Source organism: Leptonychotes weddellii, chromosome 2 (genome assembly GCF_054177405.1).
Source record: "Leptonychotes weddellii isolate Sample4059 chromosome 2, ASM5417740v2, whole genome shotgun sequence".
Taxonomy (NCBI): Eukaryota; Metazoa; Chordata; class Mammalia; order Carnivora; family Phocidae; genus Leptonychotes; species Leptonychotes weddellii.
This window is the reverse complement of record NC_138370.1, coordinates 63,884,374-63,903,824: the sequence shown is the minus strand read 5'-3', so window position 1 is coordinate 63,903,824 and position 19,451 is coordinate 63,884,374. Positions and strand designations below refer to the sequence as shown.

At 42.8% G+C, this 19,451-nt stretch overlaps 1 long non-coding RNA gene across 1 annotated transcript; it reads left to right on the top strand.

The window, feature by feature from the left end:
• Positions 1–3,808: 3,808 nt before the first annotated feature.
• On the top strand, positions 3,809–4,864 carry LOC145720315 (uncharacterized). The gene is made up of 3 exons (XR_014143230.1): positions 3,809–4,091; positions 4,391–4,461; positions 4,740–4,864. It is a non-coding gene; the product is annotated as an uncharacterized LOC145720315 (long non-coding RNA).
• The last annotated feature ends 14,587 nt before the right edge of the window (positions 4,865–19,451 follow it).

Here is a 19,451-nt window from a genome sequence, read left to right as displayed (position 1 = left end):
TTTGAAACAGACCCTGAGAGTAACTACAGGACTTACCAACGTCACACAGCCTGTGATTGTTTGGAGCCAAGAGTCTGAAACAGACATGACTGGCTCCAAAGCCCATTCTTGATGTATTTGTTTTCCAAGTATGTGCTTTTCAGTGGCTCACCTTAAATGTCTGCTCCTTCTGTTCTTCTCCTTTCCTTGGATACCGATTTACCTGGCTCTGCTCATTGACTGCTTGACACAGTGTACCCTGAATTCAGCCAGGGTCACTTAATTTTAACAAAGGAAATAGAACTCGGGCCATTCAGTGCAGGGAGCTTCAGGCCTGCCTTGATGGGTATTAGGACATATAAATGTTTGTGTAATTCCTCTGGCAAACATAGGAGCACACACTGCTCATTGTTCAAGAGTAACAGCAACAGACATGGCCTCTCGGGCTCCTCCACATCTGTCTGGTAAAGTAAGACTGCTGATGTACTTGAAGCTTCTTGAGGTCACGTACATTGGAGAAGAGCTTTGCACCCCCTCCTCACCTCCTGCTTTGCAAAGGCCTGAAACCTGCCATGTGTTTGTTGAATGAATATTGAGTGAGTCGCCAAGCTTACATCTGATCATGGTTTCTATTAAAAATGAGGAGCCATGCTGAGTAAGGGTGGGGTAAGGTGACCCAGAGGCACACTTGGGTGGGAGCAAGGAGGGGCTGATTGACTGCTTTTCTGAGGTGGTCCTTTCAAGGCTTACTGGATTGTTACAAAATGGCCTTGGTCATGTTTCAGGACTACAGACATCTGGCTTTCAGGCGAATTCCCCTTCTTACCTCATGCAAGTTGCTTAACTCTCTGGGAATAACATTCTGCCTTTGGGTGAGTTGGCGCTGTGAGTCCCCTCCAGGGCTAAGATGCAGGAGGGGAGAGGACTGGCTCTGAAGTCCTACGGTCCAGGCTATAATGCCCTGGCCCAGTTGCCAGCTAGCTATATGTTTGGGGCATGAGACTCAGTCCTCTGGAGCCTCCTATTCCTCAGCTTAGAAATAAGACTGATGCTATTGCGTGGACCGCAGGCATACCTTAGGGGCTAAATAGCCCCTGTAAAGCCTTTAGCATAGCGCTCGGCACCCAGGAAACAGTCAGGGAATTGAGCTGCTGCTCATGCCCATGTTTATTAAACTGGGCTTTTCATCCTGTGCCCTCACTGAAGCTTTCACTCATCCAGTGAAGGAAGGGTTCTGCACTGGCTGCTAGGATTGGCACAATCCCAGGGCTGGGAGTTTATCTTCAGGATTTAAATAGGAAGAATTACAAGACCTTGAGCAAGTGACTTGACCTCTTCATGCCCAAGCTTCCACGCATGGAAGGAAAGAGTGGATGGGAAGGAATTTTATACTCCAATGTGTCCATGAGCCTTGATGTTGGCTGGAGCTCAGGTACAGACAGAGGAAAGAATGATTAGTCACCACCCTGGTAAACATTGGAAGGTTATCTCCTTGTTTTATTAATAGACTCGGCTACACAAGCCATAAAAATAGGGTAGCTTCAGAGCTTAAGTTCTTCGAATTTTAGTTTTTGTTGCATCTGATGAAATGTGAAAAGAGAATCGTGTTATGTATGGACTTTGTATAATGGTCTTTTATCTCATGCTGCAAATCGATTACTTATTAGCTTTTATTGTCAAGGAAAGAAAAATATATGACTATTCTTTTTAGCCTTTTCCTTATCGATTCTAAGAGTATACTACTAGTTCTTTAAGAAAAATGATCATATTCATTGTTCTGTTACAAAAGACTTATACCACATTACGTAAAATTAAAATGGGAAAAAGCAGACAGAAAAGAAGCTTATCACACTATTCAGCCACTGTTAGTATTTAAACATTCTACTGCCATTTTTCTTCTGCATATTTTTACACTGAGTATTACAGTTTTCACGAAACACCATATAATGAACATTTACCATGTTACTACATAAAGTTCATAATGATTTTTAATTGTGAAATAATATCCCAGGAGATATGTCCTGGTTTATTTTACTATTTCCCTATTCTTGTCAGAAGGCAGTAAAGAAGGAGCATGAGATTCGGAGCCAGGGCTGGGTTGAGATGTGGCTCTGAGCCTTCCTGGCAATGTGACCTTGGTCAAGACACTTAATCTCTCTGGGCCTCTATGTCCTGTGAAAATATGGGCTGGGCTAGTACCAGTCTCAGCAGGTTGTTGTGCAGACAGGATGACATCACGTCTGCAGAAGGTTCGCTGGGATCTGGAACATAGTAGGGTTCATGGATGTAAGTGGTTGCTGGGGCATTCGCCTGCATTCCAGATGAATGATCTGATTTTTGTAAACATCCCACAAGAAAATGCACATCAAATATCAGGCCACGTCACTTCATCTCTCTGGGCCCGGCTCCTCATTTGCAGAGGGAAGTGGTCAGACTATAAAGTGTGACCTCGAAGGCCCCTTCCATGAGGAACGCTCGGTGGTGCCTCGTCATTACTAGAGAAGGCTATAACCACTGCAGGGAAATGACCTGTGGAAATGTTCAGCCTTGCTCAAGAAGAAAGAAGCCTGCAAGGACCTGAGGGCTTGTGCACATCAGTTTCTCTCTTTGTCCAGATAAACATTTGACATTTGTTCCGTTGCCTTCCTTCTAAAGGCTCCTTCTGGTTCAGTCTGTGTGCTCCTTAGATCTCCATTTCTCAAGTGGGTTCAGCAGCCAGAGCGCTCACCAACATTTTATGTATCCATTTCACATTTCTAATGTCGCTTCGCCGCTGTGATCATTTTCCTATGTGGTCATTTAAGGAAGATAAATTGGACTACAAATCTCAGTAGAACAGGCATTGCTCTTAGTCCCCAAGGGACAAAGAAGAATTTTCCCCCCACTCTTCACAGCACCTGCTTGTGCTCTCCCTATAAAACCTCCTGAAAAGAATTTTTAATTAAAAAAAGAAAATTTTGACACCAGAGTAGTTGGATGGGCTCCCTCCCTGCTACGTGCGCAGTTAGCTCTAAAATTCAGACTACTCAGATTCCCAAAACCAAGTGCCAAGAGGAATGGGACCCACTTCACGTGGGTATCAGAGCTGCCACTGCAAGGAAACGTGTCGTTAGCGGACAGCTGCCACCTGCCGCCTCTGACCTCGGGTGCCCCGGGTCTTCCGGCCTTCCTGCCCACTCCCCCCGCCGTGCTCCCTGGGCGGGCACACGATTGCATCAGAAAGGAAACATGGGATGGAGAAGAGACCTGGCCCACATGGGCACCAACTGGGAGACAGAGCATGGCACAAGGTCAAGCACGCAGGCTCCGGATCCAGACTGCCTGGGTTTGAATCCCTGCACTGTCCTTACTGTGTGACCTGAGGTGGGCTATTTAACCTCTCTGGGTCTCAGTTTCCAAAATAAGAATAATAGAAGAGGTTCTCATAAGGCATGAGAGAACTAAAAGAGTTAACATATGTAAAGAACGTGGAATGTACCAGCAGCTTATACCCTGGGGGACCATAGATTCTGTACCTACATGAATCTGATCATCATTTTAAGGGACAGTCAGTAATAGTGGAAAGTGAAAAGAGTAAGGGAAAGGGTTTTAGAGGCAGACTTGAGATTGAATCCCACCTTTGGCTTGTATTTAACCTGTGATAAATTGCTGGACTTCTGGTACCCTCAGCTTTTTCATCTGTTAAATGGGAACACTTTATCTTGGAGCCTGACCATATGGACTAAATGAGAGAATGTATGTTAAGTGCTTAACCCGGTGCCTGGCATGTAATCGTGATACTGTGAGCTCCTGACGTGGCCCAGCCAGATGGGAGCTAGACTCCCGCCAAGGTTTTTGGAGGCAAGCACAGTTTCAGTTGTTCCTGGCATTGGCTTTGCTGTTGCCAGCCTAGTCTTGGCGTTCCTGGAACTTGGTTCATCAAAGCCATTTTGAAAGTCTCTATTTTCCTGCAGCATCTCCCTCCTGGTGGGGGGAAGCCTGCCACACACCAGAGCAGCCTACGTGATTCTAGATTGCTCTATAGTTGCCTAGAGCCTGGGCTGCTTTGTCCTTCTACAGACCAGCCACCAGGAGCCCTTCTGGGCAAGCCCTCATGCCTTACTTGCTCTCAGGTGCAATGGGGCATCCCCCCAGTACTGAGAGACACAATGTGCCTTGAAAGCCAACAGGGTCCTGTTTCCTAGCCTCCCCTGGCTCACCTCTGTGGAGGGTTGGGACCATGGAACACTCATCCCTTCCTGGGACTATTTCTTCTAGTAGCTACTCCTCCTATTGCTATTTTGTTGCCTCCTCTTTTTTCTGTACCTGGCCATCTCCCCCACCCAGCATGCCCTCCCTGCAACCTCATATCCCACTCCCACCTCCTCAGGTGAGACTTCAGGGCCCAGCTAAAACCCTATCTTTCCCACAGAGATTTCCAGACTTCTCCAGGTGCCAGGGAGTTCTCTCAACTTCCAAAAGAATCATCCTTCATATTGCTCGGTAAGTCCTTGGGAGAATGGATGCTGCATGAGCTTTCCTATGAGTGGTGCTTCTCCAGTCCTCTGGTTTGCAAGATCCTTGAGGACAGACACAGTACCTTCTGCAAGAGTGAGGCTCTGTCAATATTGGTTTTAGTCAATATACTATGAATAGCTCCCATTTGTTGAGTGAGGCCAGGGTATGTATGTATGTATGTATATCTATTAACCTATCATTTACTTATCTCTCTATCTCTATCTACCATCTATCTTATTTGGTCATCACAATATCTCCTGAAGTGGCTATGACTATGTTGTTCATTTTACACTTGAAGAAATTGACGTTGAGAGAGAAAAAAGAACTTTACCAAGGCCAAACAGCCAGAAAGGAAGAGAGCTCAGGATCAGAATTCAAGCATGTTTCTCGGAGATAAACATTAAATAAGTAGTCTCTAAACTTTCTATATTGGATATATGTGTTTCTTTGTCATTTATAAATTTTATCTCTCTACCACAGTAGTAATATATTATGTAAATTAGAATTTTAAAAAAAGGATAATCTAACCCTAAGTACAGATTGTGGTCTTTAGATACCATCTCCCACTAAAAGGAACCAGGTCCTTGGAGAAGTCTGGGAAATACACTTGGAACAACTTGTCATACCAGAAAGCAAGGAAGCTATCAATTATTATTGGGGTCATGTCAAAAGGACTCAGGAGCCAACTTGAATAGGTTTCCATTGGCCAAAAATGAGGACACTTTGAGCTACCACAATAGGTTAAACCACATTATATATGTGCAAATTCGTATGTTTATAACTACTTTAAAAATACCCGGTAATCACTTTTGAAGAACACTAGGTGATGAACTTATTATTTTGAAAACTGGTAAAGGAAAAGAATCATTTGTCCTGCCTTTCTTATAAGAACTGTGCCTCAGGGTTAGCAAAAAGCTAATGAGAAGATTCTCCTTACAAAAGTAGTCCAGCTAATAAATGAGGACAGATAGAGAGAATGCCACATTTTGTAATCCCTAGTGAGTTACAGGATTTGGCAATGATCATCACAGATTGCTGATATCACACAAAAAAAGAAACAACCAATTATTATGTTCTCCCAATAGATATCCATAACACCACCAACAAAGTGTTCTTGCCAGAAATATTTAATTTGAACCTGAGGGAGCCTCTTGATTTTTCATTTATAGGAAATACAAGGGATAAAAGCACATGATAAATGATACCATGGGAATATAATCAGCAAAATCCAACCTGTAAAAGATTAACCAGGAAAAATAATCCAAGCTTTTCAAAAAAATTTGCAAAAATAGAGTAAGAGGTTTAGAGGGGGGCCAATAGATGAAAAGGGATTTAAGGGACATATTTATCTGTCACAATGTACGGACTTTGGATCCCAATTCAAGCTATAAAAAGAATAGGACAATTGAGGAAATGTAAGCACTAATTAGATATTTAATTATATAGAGGGATTATTATTGATGCAAAATATAAGGATGGTATTATAGTTACGTTTTTAAAGAGGGAGGACCTGTGGTTTAGATTGATATGTTGAAATATTTACTGCCATAATGATAGAGTATACAGCAAAACACAGAGCACCAGTTATCAGTTCCAGGGAGCAGAATACTGTGCACTGGTTACCAATCCAGGGTTGAACTCCAAACTCTTCTGCCCTTTTTATTGTGGTGTTGGAATCACCAAGGAAAATACAAGGTGGAACAGTTTACTTACATAGAGAAGAAACAAAGTAATATCAGCTTCAATAGGGGGCATCGGTCCCTCATGGCTATTGGGTCTCTCCCAGCAGCCAACACAGGGCAGTTGACCTACATGCAGGTCCTCTCAGAGTGGAAGGACCCCAACGTCTCGTTGAGCCTAAAATAGGGAAAGATATTCCCACATAAGGCAATAAAACCCAGCACAGGCTGTGTGGGCGTTTTATCTCTTGGTAAGAAAGTGTTCTGGGGGGTGGTGAGGGGTGTCCAATGACTGTATGAACAAGACTGCCTTTTCCAACCTATAGGGCTTCAAATAATGTGGGAGGAGAAGGGGCAAAGCAAGTAAGTGGATGAACCGTGGAAAACAGACTAGCCACAAATTGATGATTTTTGAAGTCGGATGATCGTTAGTTACACGGGTACATGGGAAGTTCATTATGTTATTCTACATTTATATATATTTAAACTTTTAATAGCAAAAAATGGTTTTGTATTGATAACATAAAAGTAAAGATAAAAAATTCAATACTTTCTTCACTCCACCCCACCTTGGAGACCACTGCTCTAGTCTGCTCTGTGGCATCACCTCTCCACCCAGGGTCCAACAGGGACATGATCCTCAAAGGATCTCTTCCCCCTAGGACCCAAGGTCTGCATTCCATGTAAAGGAAAACCTCAGTGACACCCACCTTGCCAAATGAGCAGTACTTAAAACCTTGTCATCAGGAATTCCTTCATTCGGAGCAACCTGTATCCCTTTTATAACAATGGAAGGAATCTGCTCTTCAAGATCCCTTCAGAAGGAAAGATTTGCACTGATTAAAGGGGGAAAAAAATCTGATGTTTAAGAAAAAAGAAAGAGACAAAGCTCTCCTTCAAGATGTAACAACCCTGCCAGCTTACTCTGGGTGTGAAATAATGACATTGGCAATGAGATTGGGGTGTTCTATCACAGTCTCAATAAACTTTCTCTCCCCTGGGGAGTATTTCATAGTTACTGCTTCTATGCCCCATTGGCACAGGCATAATTTATTATTTGTTTACATATTCCATATACTCTGCTAAGGTGGAAGCCTAGCGATGCATTATTACTGAGAGCATCAGTGTGTGTGTGTGTGCGCGCACGCACCTACATGCACACACATTGAAAGATTCAAGATCTGACGCGTTCTGAAAGTGGGAACCATCTACTTTTCATAACACACATGGCCTCCCCAGGGTTAGAGGAGCCTCCCTGGGCTTTTGGCTTAGATCAAATATGTACTTTGTCCCTTGTCATTTCTTGTTCTCTGAGAAGGAGCAGGACAATCCCACGAAGATGCAGGCTTGCCATGTCTGTCCAAGGTCCCTACTCCTTCCTTTGACTTACCTTCCTCTATGAAGATTAGATTCCTCCGACTTCTGGGCAGAGTGTGAGTTTGCATGGCACTTTCCTGGAGACAACCATGTGAAGGAAAGAAAGCAGGTATTAGGATCTGCCCTGTGTCTCCATACGAGACCCAGCAAGGTCAAGAGTGTGTGGGAGTTCAAACAGCCAGAGAGAACTCCAGCCTGGGCAAGCTCTGGTGGGACAGGAATGACCGTGCTTGTCACTTACCGGCTCTCAGACCTAGGGGCAGGTCACTAACGCTCGGGTTCTTCCATGTTAAAAGATGGAAATGATAGTACTTCTTGCACAGGATTGTTCTGAAATGCTAGATTATTTTAATTGCTCAGCCGAATGACTGGCATGCCATAAATGTGCAATAAATGTTATCAACACTTGTGATCTTTGCAAAGCATTGTTGGCTGTAGAAGCTCCCGGATTCTTAATAGTAACAACAGTAATAGGTAACTCATGGAATAAGAAAAGAATAAGAATAAGAATAATAAGAGGGGCACCTGGGTAGCTCAGTCATTAAGCGTCTGCCTTGGGCTCAGGTCATGATCCCAGGGTCCTGGGATCGAGCCCCTCATCAGGCTCCCTGCTCGGCGGGAAGCCTGCTTCTCCCTCTCCCACTCCCCCTGCTTGTGTTCCCTCTCTCGATGTCTCTCTCTCTGTGTCAAATAAATAAAATCTAAAAAAAAAAAAAAGGAATAAGAATAAGAATAGGTGTCTTAGTATATACTAGGCACCATTTGAAGCCCTTTTAATGAATTGACCCATTTATTCATCACCCCGGACCTATCTGGTAGGTACTATTATTACTCCCATATTATGGATGAGGAACACACAGGGCTGTTAGGTTTCAGTAACCTGATAATATCCTTGCCTTTCCAAAGAATTAGCCCACATTTGAAGTGTTTCCTTGCTCTGGCATCTTTTCTGTTACCCTTCAATGTGCATGGACCTGTGGTCTCCAAACTCCCCCTCCGCACCTGCTGAGAACTCTCCCCTCTGTGGTGTCCACTCCCCAACTGCCACACAGTAGTGATAGTAGCCGTTTCATGGGCCAGGGGTTCTTTTGGTGAGGAAACCAAAGCTCAGAGGGGAGCGGTGACTTGCCCAAATCCATTCTGTGAGCCCCGAGTGTCAAAGCTGCATTCTTGGCCTACGCCCGAGTCCCTGCTAGGCTGTAAGAGCAGAGGGTTGAGCTGTCAGCAGCCCCCAGGCCTTCCTCCAGCAGCCCTGGACTGCTGCGAGGAGACTCTGCAGGCCTCAGAACCACAGGGACGGAAACACTCAGTAGGGGGCACCTGAGAGCGCACATGGCCCCTGAGCCAGGCGAAAAGCACCTGGCTCCCTTCCTTCAGGCCGGCTGGCCAGCCGACAGGGAAGGGCTTGGAATTTAATCCTCTGCATTCCATCCAGGGTTCCTGTGACATAATAAAGCCCAAGGAGGGATCTCGAGTGACTTGTCAGCAGAACCCCCAGAGGGATTTTCTATAGATAGCCTGGGCGTGTCTTGAGCTCCATCCCTCTCTGCGGGAGGAAAGTTCTTTTATGCTTGGGCTGGGCAGTGCCTGGTGCAGCAGGTGGGTGGGGCGGAGGACCAGCCAGGCACTGGGGCCCGGAGGACTTTGTAAGGCTAAGGGATGTGCAATAGCAAGGGGAGGGGGGGCGGCCAGGAGGGAGGGAGCCCAGGCCAGGAGAGGGAATTCCAACTATGGCGTTTTGGAGAAAACTATGTAGTTATTTGCCCTCGCTAACCTCACCCCACTTTGGGACTTCGGCTGCAAAGAGATGTCCCAAATACTGGGCCTCACACAGCCTTTGATGCTGGCTCTAAAAAGATTCCATGGCATGTGCCAGGCTCTCTTTGGGGAGAGAGGCGTGTTCGGAATGTTGGTGTGCCGGTGCTCTGATTGGAGGTTTGGTGTTTCAGAGTTCCTTCATTTGCATGGCCATGCTGCAGGGTTATCACTTTCCACAATAGAGGGTTGGAATCCGAAACTCTGTTTACCTTCCAGATTTCAAACAAGCAAGATTCCTATCAATAATGGCACATAAATACCAGCATGATAGCATAGAATCCTATCATCGCTAATATTTTTTTCATCCTGTCTGCTGGTGGAGAGGAATTCTCAGAAGCCATGCATATATTTTACATAAAATAATAGCTAAGCTGCCAAGGACTTTAACGATATAATTGCATCATGGGATTCTGGGCTCTTCAGTTTATGCTGCCATCAGAACCCCAAGACAGAATTAATTCATGTAACTGGGACAAACCCAAGTGCTGTTTTTCCATTCCCCTCATAAGTGAACTCAAGCTATCCCAATTGCTCAAGCCTTTGGTGGGTAGGGTATGAGATGGAGAAAGGCCTGTCTGATATATTCGTTAACTTCACAATAAATTCATTGGCAGCAATGTACTGTTGTTAAAAATATGAACATTCAGGTCAAGCACCCTGGGCTTGAATCCCAACTTGGTCTTAAAGCTATGAAAACTTGAGCAAGTTCTTGGGGGCACCTGGGTGGCTCAGTGGGGTTAAGTGTCTGCCTTCAACTCAGGTCATGATCCCACGGTCCTGGGATCGAGCCCTGCATCGCATCGGGCTCCCTGCTTCTCCCTCTCTCCCTCCCCCTGCTTGTGCTCAGTCTCTCTCTCTGTCAAATAAATGAATAAAATCTTAAAAAACAAAACAAAACAACAAACTTGAGCGAGTTCTTGATGATCTCTGAGCCTCCATTTATTCATCTGTAGTATGTGCTGGCTAATATCTACCTCTGCTGTCAGGATTGATGGAATGGGTGTGTAAAAGGTCCTTCGTACGGTGTCTGGAACACAGTAACGGTCAATACATGGCTGCTCCATTATTAGCTCCACAGCAAAAGCAAAACATCCTTGAAAGTCTTCCCCAACACCACGAAGGTCCAGGAATCTTAGCCACTTCCAGCCAGGAGCTTCTCTTTTTAGCCCCTAAATTCTCCAGATGCTCCACATTTGTGAATTGTATTATTCCCAGCCAGAGAGAGCAGGGTGGCAGCCCCCACCCCGTCTGGAATCCCAGAGCACCTCCGAGATTCTGACCAAGCACAGCTGCCTGTTGCAAATAATTTAGGAAACATGAACAGAACATACTGCAGTTTCGCAGAAAGGTCTGAAGAGTGAACTTTCTGTGTCTGTCACGGACCTGATTTTTTCTGCAGAGGAGCCAAAGCAGGGCTCTGCCCTCTTGCCCCACAAGGCAGGAAGCAGCAAGTCCTCAAGTGCAAAAGATGAGGTCCACGACGGTCCCATTTCTCCCTATGTTCTGTTACAATGTGACTTGGTCCACAGTGCTGGAGGGGCTTCTTGGTAGATATAAACACAGTTCCTGCCTATTAAGTAAACCTTAGCTTGGTGATAAAAAATGATGGCTTCCTACCTTGCCTCCACTATGTATTTATTAGCTGTGCGACCTTGGGCAAGGAACTTAATATTTCTGAACTTGTTTATTCTTAATATCTGCAAGAATAAGGGAACAGTTAGCCCCTCACTGAGTGGTTGGGTGGATTAAGTGGCTTATTACATTTAAAATGCCCAGCACAGCTCCTGGCACATGGTGGCTCTCCCATGAAACTTCTTTCCCTTCCAAATAGCCAGGACCAAAAGAGAGAGGCTCACCCGTGTCCCTTTCCTCATCTCAGGATGATATATAAACCTCCCTTGCCAGGCTGTCCTGGCGTCTCATATCTTTGTGGGGAGGATGTATGTATGTATGTAATTAAATTCATTTTTCTGGGACGCCTGGGTAGCTCAGTCAGTTAAGCATCTGACTCTTGGTTTCAGCTCAGGTCATGATCTCAGGGTCATGAGATCAAGCCCCGAGTCGGGCTCCACCCTCAGAGCAGAGTCTGCTTGAGATATTTTCCCCCTCCCTCTGCCCCCACCCCGGCTTGTGCTCTCTCTCTCTCTCAAATAAATAAATAAAATCTTTAAAAAATAAATTCATTTTTCTCCTGTTAATCTGTCTTTTTATTATAGGGGGCCTCAGCCAAGAATAAAGAGTGGTAGAGAAAAATTATTTTTGAAATTATTTTTTCTTCCCCCACAATGTCACCTGCCAGCTTCGTTAGGTGGTGGGAACATGAAAGGTAGCTGAGATGCACTATCTTGCAGCCCAAACCCGAACAAGCGATAGGACTCTTGTCACCCCAAGTAGCCTAGTTATCGATACCACTCTGTCCAGAGGCCTCTCTGAGTACACCAGCCTAAATGACCTGAGGGAAAGTATTTTAGAAATCCAGATACTGCTACTAATTGTCAAAATGAAAGGAATTTTATTTTTTTTTTATTCTTATGTTAATCCCCATACATTACATCATTAGTTTTAGATGCAGTGTTCCATGATTCATTGTTTGTGCATAACACCCAGTGCTCCATGCAGAATGTGCCCTCCTCAATACCCACCACCAGGCTAACCCATCCTCCCACCCCCCTCCCCTAGGAATTTTATCTTAAAAAATGTGTTTGGGTCACCCTATTTCCTAGCTGTGACCTCCAGAACTGGGAGTCCCAGTTCGTTGGTAGTAGAGTTCAGAGTCTTTAAATATTCCCACCTACTTTCCTTGTCAAGCAATGACAGCACATAGCCATAAATGGAGAGGGGGAGCGAGGTGCTCCACGGGGGCAGGGTCCCATGGCAGGGTCCCACGGCAGGGTCCCACGTAGGATGCACGTTGAGATTTTTCTTCATAAATGGAGTGACTGCTACCTCCTAACAGCCAAGAGTCTGTGTTGGATTCATGCAATCTCAAGCCTTTTCTACTTGTTTTATGTAACTTTTTCTTATGTACCTCTGCTCTCTCTGAAAATATTTTCTTCTCACCTCTGTGAGTGAACTGGTCACAGTCATTTTTAGGAACCGTGAATGTAGTTGAATTTATTTGCAGGTCAATTCTGCAGCTGCTGAGTACCCAGAATAGATCTTTGGAGAGAAAGAACCCTAGCTACAGAGGAAAATAAATGTAGACTTGCTTGTTTTCCCCTTTAAAGTAGGTACCATGCCTGGTAAGTCCTGTGTGTTTCCCCGAAGCACCTAGAATTGTTCTCTCTAGTGGTTGGCATTCCATAAATAACACAGTCGAGTTTCAGGTTTAGGAGGGGACTCAGGGGCAAATGGAGTGGGGAGGGGGTTGCAGAAAATGGAGTCCCCTCCTTTTAGTGCCCCGTTGTTTGGGACTGACATCACTATACATCCTGAGGGGGCTAAGTATATAGTGTGTAGTAAACCTTCTGAGAAAGTGTCAACATAAAAGATGCTACGTAAAATTTCCACTGGACACTCTTTTAGATTATAATCACTAAAGAGGCTGAGCCTCTGCCTGGTGTGCTTTGAATCATGTCCAGCATCACATTACTTACAAATCGGCTCAATAATAAATGCTATTAGAAATTGGCAGTGATGTTGGACAGATTACTGGGCTGGGATTGCCTCCATATTTGCAATGAACCAACATGTCTCTTTGGTAAGTCTCTTGGCTCTTCTGGGTCTTGGTTATAGTTGTGAAATAACCAGATCATTGCTTCCTAAACTTTTTAATAATCAAACAAATAATTTTTTGGAACACCCTCCCCCAGTCCTGCCACCTCAATCATTTACGTATCAAATATTTACTGAGCACTTACTATGTGCCAGGCATTCGCTAGGAGTTAGAAATACAATTTGTGAGAAAAACAGATGCATTCTTCGCCCTCATGAAGTATATAATCTAGTGGGAGAGACTGACATAAAATAAATGGCCATGAAAATAAAAAGACAATTAGAAATTGTGTTAAGTGCTTTAAAAGAAAGCACAGAGATCGGAGTATGACATGGAAACCTAATGAGGAGCTGGGGGAGCACAGAAAAGGCCTGTGATTGTATTTTTAATGTCCTTGTGAAACCACATACTGTAAAAAGTTACTGTCAACTGAATAATGCTTTAAAATTATATGTATTTAAAAATAAATAAAACTATTTGTATTTTACTAATCACAACAGCATGTATATGCATGTGGGAAAAGGTAGTTTGTATGTCTAAGAAGGTTCGAATCCATGCCTGCTTTGCATATGAATGTGTACATTGACACCTGGCATCCTGCAAACTCTGCAGCCTCCCAGAGGACTGAGGACCACCTAACCAGAATACCCTTCCCCTCCCATTGCATCTGTTGGCAACACGCAAGGCTCCTCAGGAGAGATCTTAAAGAAAAACAGATGGTTTCCCAATCAGGATTCACATCAACACTCAGTAAAGGCCAGGTCAGCTCCCTCCTACCCAGAGCCCCAAACACCCACCTACTGTTGACCAGAAGTGTGACCATGTCCCCGCCACCTGGCAAAGCTTATTTATCTCCAGGCTGGTCTGATCTACATCGAACTCAAGCTTCAAAAACTACACCAAGTCCTTTCAACATTCAGGAAAGAGGCTCCCTCCCTCCAAACCCCAACGTTGTCAGTCTATATTTTATTTCTCAGGGCTCAACTAGGTGATTGTATGTTACCTCCTAGGAACTTGTATTTCTTCCCTAACAGCCTCGTAGCTATGTAAATACATATTTATGTTTCTAGATTATAGTCTTTAGGGCTTTCTGTCAAGCTCCCCATTGGAAGTGGAAGTTCTCAATATTCTGATCTTTCTTGCTTAACCAGGAGGCGATGAATGCAGATGAGAAGCTGGGTCTAGGATGGGAATGATCCCTTTTAATAGGCACAACCACCAAAGGATGGATGAGGAATTCAAATTCTACTTGTGAATGACCATCTCTCTTTTCCAGGAGGAAGAGGGAGACAAGAGGTTTGGTGTGTGCAAGACTCAGGACTGAGCTTGGAGGCTTACCTGGAGCAGATGCGTAGAGAAGGAAGGTCCTTGTAGGATAGGTAAATCCCTGGATAGCAGAGATGCCATCTTGGTCGTATAGACCTAGTGGTGGCTAGCCAGTGGGCATAGAGTCACTTTTGTTCGAATTCCAGCTCTCCTGTTTATCAGCCATGGGGCAGTGGGAGATAGGCTAAATCACTCAACCTGTCTGAGTTTCTCTGTTTTCTTTCACTTTATTGTGCCTATTTCCTTTAGTTTGTAATCCATTTTAGTATGGGGTCTCCAGGACTTAAATTCAAATTTTATCAGAATGCTTTATGCACATGATTAAAATATCAAATGGTCCAAAAGGTTTTGTAATGTGAAGAAACGGTACCATGACCCACGTCTCCTCACCCTCATTCCACTTCTCAAAGACGACAGCCTTTAACCAGTTTCTGTTTTTAGTTCTGCTTGTGGTTTCTTCTGCATCTTCAAATAATGTTTACACTGCTATGTCTTGATCAACAACCTCAGTAGACATTATCTATCCACTTCCTTCTAGGGCAGATAAGGTTTTAATTTGTGTCCTCCCACTCCCGGCTGTTTTGAAAGTTTTAGCTATTTTAGTTCTCCATTACTGTTTAACTATAGACAAACCTCTAATTCTTGTTCCATCAACAGTCAATGATACCTTTGACTGCTCATTCGGTAAGATGAAGATAGAAGCCAAATGTCTCTTTCTTCCACCTCCCTACCCCCTTCTACCTCCCAAATTCTCTCTATTCTGTAACCACAATTAAGTTTCTCCTGCTTTGTTTATAGGTTGATTCTAAAAATTGAAACCAGAAAACAGTGCTTACAACATGGCTATGTAAATATTGTTACAGAGCTAAGTAGAGCACCATGATTACATTTCTTTTTTATGGTTCCAATGTCATGACCCCACTATCACTCAAAGAAAAATGTTTTAAGAACAAATAGAGTCTTCTTTCTCACACTCATCCAATTGTTCAAAATAATGCTATGTCTTAGTTTAGTTCCTATTTTGTATAATTTTTGTTTTTTTCTGATTGTCCTTTTCTCTTGTTGGTAGAAGAAACAGACACCTTCTTTATCATATTCAGCCTTTACTCACCCACCCTGCTTTTTTTTCTTTTTTTTTCTTTTGGAATCCATTCCATTCTTCTTCAAAACACTTTTCTTAGAGTCCACTGATACTCTCTTAATTTGGACTAATTGCTTGCTAGATCACTGAAAATTGGTATCCAAGAAGGTTTTTTTAGTAAATTCTATTATTTCTTCTATTTAAAAACTTTCCATTTTCTGGGATTTTTGCTTTAGTTTTGCTGGAGTTGATGCACTCAAGTAACCTCTTCAGTAGGCATATACATGAATAAACTTCTTTCATTCTTGGCCTTCCCAGCCAGTTCAGGCCCAGACTACATTAGACACTCACACTTAAATATTTGGTTTGATATAGAATTCTAGTTTTAAAATAATTTGCTCTGAGAACTTTAAAAGAGTTTATTCTACTGCATTTTGGCATGTGGGTTTTGGATTAGAAAACTGCTGCCAGTTAGACTGGAAAAATAAGGGACTTCTTTTTTTTTTCTCTTTGGGACCTCTTAGAACTTTCTAGCCTTTGGTGTTCTGAAATTTCATAGTGAGTATGTAAAAACAGAAACATTCCTTTTTTTTTTTTTTATTGTTGGGCAGTTGGTAGCCCTTGAGTTTGGAAAATTCTGAGCCATTTCTTCTATTATTTCCTTTATTATTAACCCTTTGTCTTTTCACCGTTCTGTTTTGAACTCTTAAATAAAAGCAGGTATCAGAACTCTGGAACTTATCTTCTGTGCCTTTTCTTCATATTTTCCATATTATTCTCTTTTCCCTCTATGTTCTAGGAAATTTTCTCAACTTTATATTCTGTCATTTCTATTAAACTTTAAAATTTTACAATCAAATGTTTTAATTTCTGAGAATTCTATCTTGGTTTCTGATTGTTCCTTTTTCTTAGCATCCTGTTCTCATTTACATATGCTATACCTATTTGGATCTTTCAGGAGTAGGGTGATAGCCTTAGTCAAACTACAGACCGGTTGGCTTAAACAACATTCATTTCTCACAGTTCTGGAGGCTGGAGAGTCCAAGATCAAGGTGCTAGCAGACTCAGTGTCTGGTGAAACCTCCACCCTCAAGACCTAATCACCTTCCAAAGGGCCCACCTCCTAGTAGCATCACATTGCTGGATAGGATTTCAACATATGAATTTTGAGGGGACGTAACTATTCAGTCCATAACAGCAATCATATATCTTGGTTTGTTGAGGGTAGTCATGGTTTATATCTGTTTGTCCTGGCATAAACCTTAATAGTTCACCATATTGCTCTCTATATTGTCCCAGCTTGAGTGATAAATAACATGATTACTCTGAAGATATTGATGAGAATTTTTTTGAAGTTCTTTTGTGTTTTTGAATTATTTTTGTTTCATCAGGGTGCTATTTTCAGGTAGTTGTTTTTTGTAACCTTGATTGTCCATTGATAATGAAGAATGAGGAAGTAATAATTAGTAGCTCTGGGTATGTAGGGCTTGTTGACTGGTGGGCTTTGCTCTAGTGGGGGAGATAGGGAACTGACTTCTGTTCTGGAGACTTCTGAAAGAAAGAATAAGAAGGATTGTATTCTGTGCTACCAATAACCACACCAGCTAAATTCTTCTCATACCATTTTTTAAATTTCTTTTTTCTTTTTTTAAAGATTTTATTTATTTATTTGACAGAGAAGCACAGTGAGAGAGGGAACACAAGCAGAAGGAGTAGGAGAGAGAGACGCAGGCTCTCTGCTGAGCAGGGAGCCTGATGTGGGGCTTGATCCCAGGACCCTGAGATCATGACCTGAGCCGAAGGCAGACACTTAACAACTGAGCCACCCAGGCGCCCCCCATTTTTTCAATTTCTATAGGATATATAAATCTTTTTTTTTTTTTAAGTGGTGATCATATCATTTCCTGGCTGTCATGCCTTCTATGTATGGGTATTGGAAACAGGGGTGCGTGGGAGTGGAGAGCAATTGTTTCACATATGAACAGCTTCCTGGAACTGTCCTTAAGAGATAGGAAGTGCCTTTGGCACTGTCTTGAGCCATGAGTTGAGGCTACATAAAGAGCTTAGCTTCTGGCACCAGGGAGCCCAGTACTAGTCCTGGACCACTCATCTAGACTTTTATGGGACAGAAAAATTTTGTTTTGCTGAAGGCATTGCTATTTTTAAGTTTTTTTTCACAAACTAATACAACCTTAAAAATTATCTGTGAGATAAAAAAAAAAATGATGATGAATGTGAAAGTGATTTGTAAACTGTAGAGGACTACTGTGATGTCAGATACTATTATTATATCTTACACTAAACTATATTTTAAACTCCTCCTCTGGATTATTATATCTTACACTAAACTATATTTTAAACCCCTCTCCTTTGTCTTACTCATTTTTCTCATCAATAGCTGGCATCAAGTAGAATTCATTATCTTTATTTATTAAATAAAATTTTTATTTAATTTTATTATGTTATGTTAATCATCATACATTACATCATTAGTTTTTGATGTAGTGTTCCGTGATTCATTGTTGTGTATAACACCCAGTGCTCCATGCAGAACGTGCCCTCTTTAATACCCATCACCAGGCTAACCCATCCCCCCACTAGAACCCTCAGTTTGTTTCTCAGAGTCCATAGTCTCTCATGGTTCACCTCCCCCTCCAATTTCCCCCCCTTCATATTTCCCTTCCTACTATCTTTTTTATTTAACATATAATGTATTATTTGTTTCAGAGGTACAGGTCTGTGATTCATCAGTCTTACACAATTCACAGAGCTCACCATAGCACATAGCCTCCCCAATATCTATCACCCAGCTACCCCATCCCTCCCACCCCCCACCACTCCAGCAACCCTCAGTTTATTTCCTGAGATTAGGAATTTGTCATATCAGTGAGATCATATGATACATGATTTTTTCTGATTGACTTATTTCGCTTAGCATAATACCCCCTAGTTCCAGCCACGTCATTGCAAATGGCAAGATTTCATTTTGTTTTTTTTTCTTTTTTCTGATGGCCGCATAATATTCCATTATGTATATATACCACATCTTCTTTATCCATTCATCTGTTGATGGACATCTTGGCTCTTTCATAGTTTGGGTATTGTGGACATTGCTGCTATAAACATTGGGTTGCATGTACCCCTTCAGATCACTACATTTGTATCTTAGGAGTAAATACCCATTAGTGCAATTGCTGGGTCATACAGTAGCTCTACTTTCAACTTTTTGAGGAATCTCCATACAGTTTCCCAGAGTGGCTACACCAGCTTGCATTCCCACCAACAATGTAGGAGGGGTCCCCTTTCTCCGCATCCTCGCCAACATCTGTCATTTCCTGACTTGTTAATTCTAGCCATTCTGACTGGTGTGAGGTGGTATCTCATTGAGGTTTTGATTTGGATTTCCCTGATGCCGAGCGATGTTGAGCACTTTTTCATGTGTCTGTTGGCCATTTGGATGTCTTCTTCGGAAAAATGTCTGTTCATGTGTTCTGCCCATTTCTTGATTGGATTCTTTGTTCTTTGGGTATTGAGTTTGATAAGTTCTTTATAGATTTTGGATACTAGCCCTTTATCTGATAGGTCATTTGCAAATATCTTCTCCCATTCTGTCAGTTGTCTTTTGGTTTCGTTGACTGTTTCCTTTGCTGTGCAAAAGCTTTTTATCTTGATGAAGTCCCAATAGTTCATTTTTGCCCTTGCTTTCCTTGCTTTTGGCAATGTTTCTAGGAAGAAGTTGCTGCAGCTGAGGTCAAAGACGTTGCTGCTTGTGTTCTCCTCTAGGCTTTTGATGGATTCCTGTCTCACATTGAGGTCTTTCATCCATTTTGAGTCTATTTTTGTGTGTGGTGTAAGGAAATGGTCCAGTTCCATTCTTCTGCATGTGGCTGTCCAATTTTCCCAACACCGTTTGTTGAAGAGACTGTCTTTTTTCCATTGGACATTCTTTCCTGCTTTGTTGAAGATTAGTTGACCATAG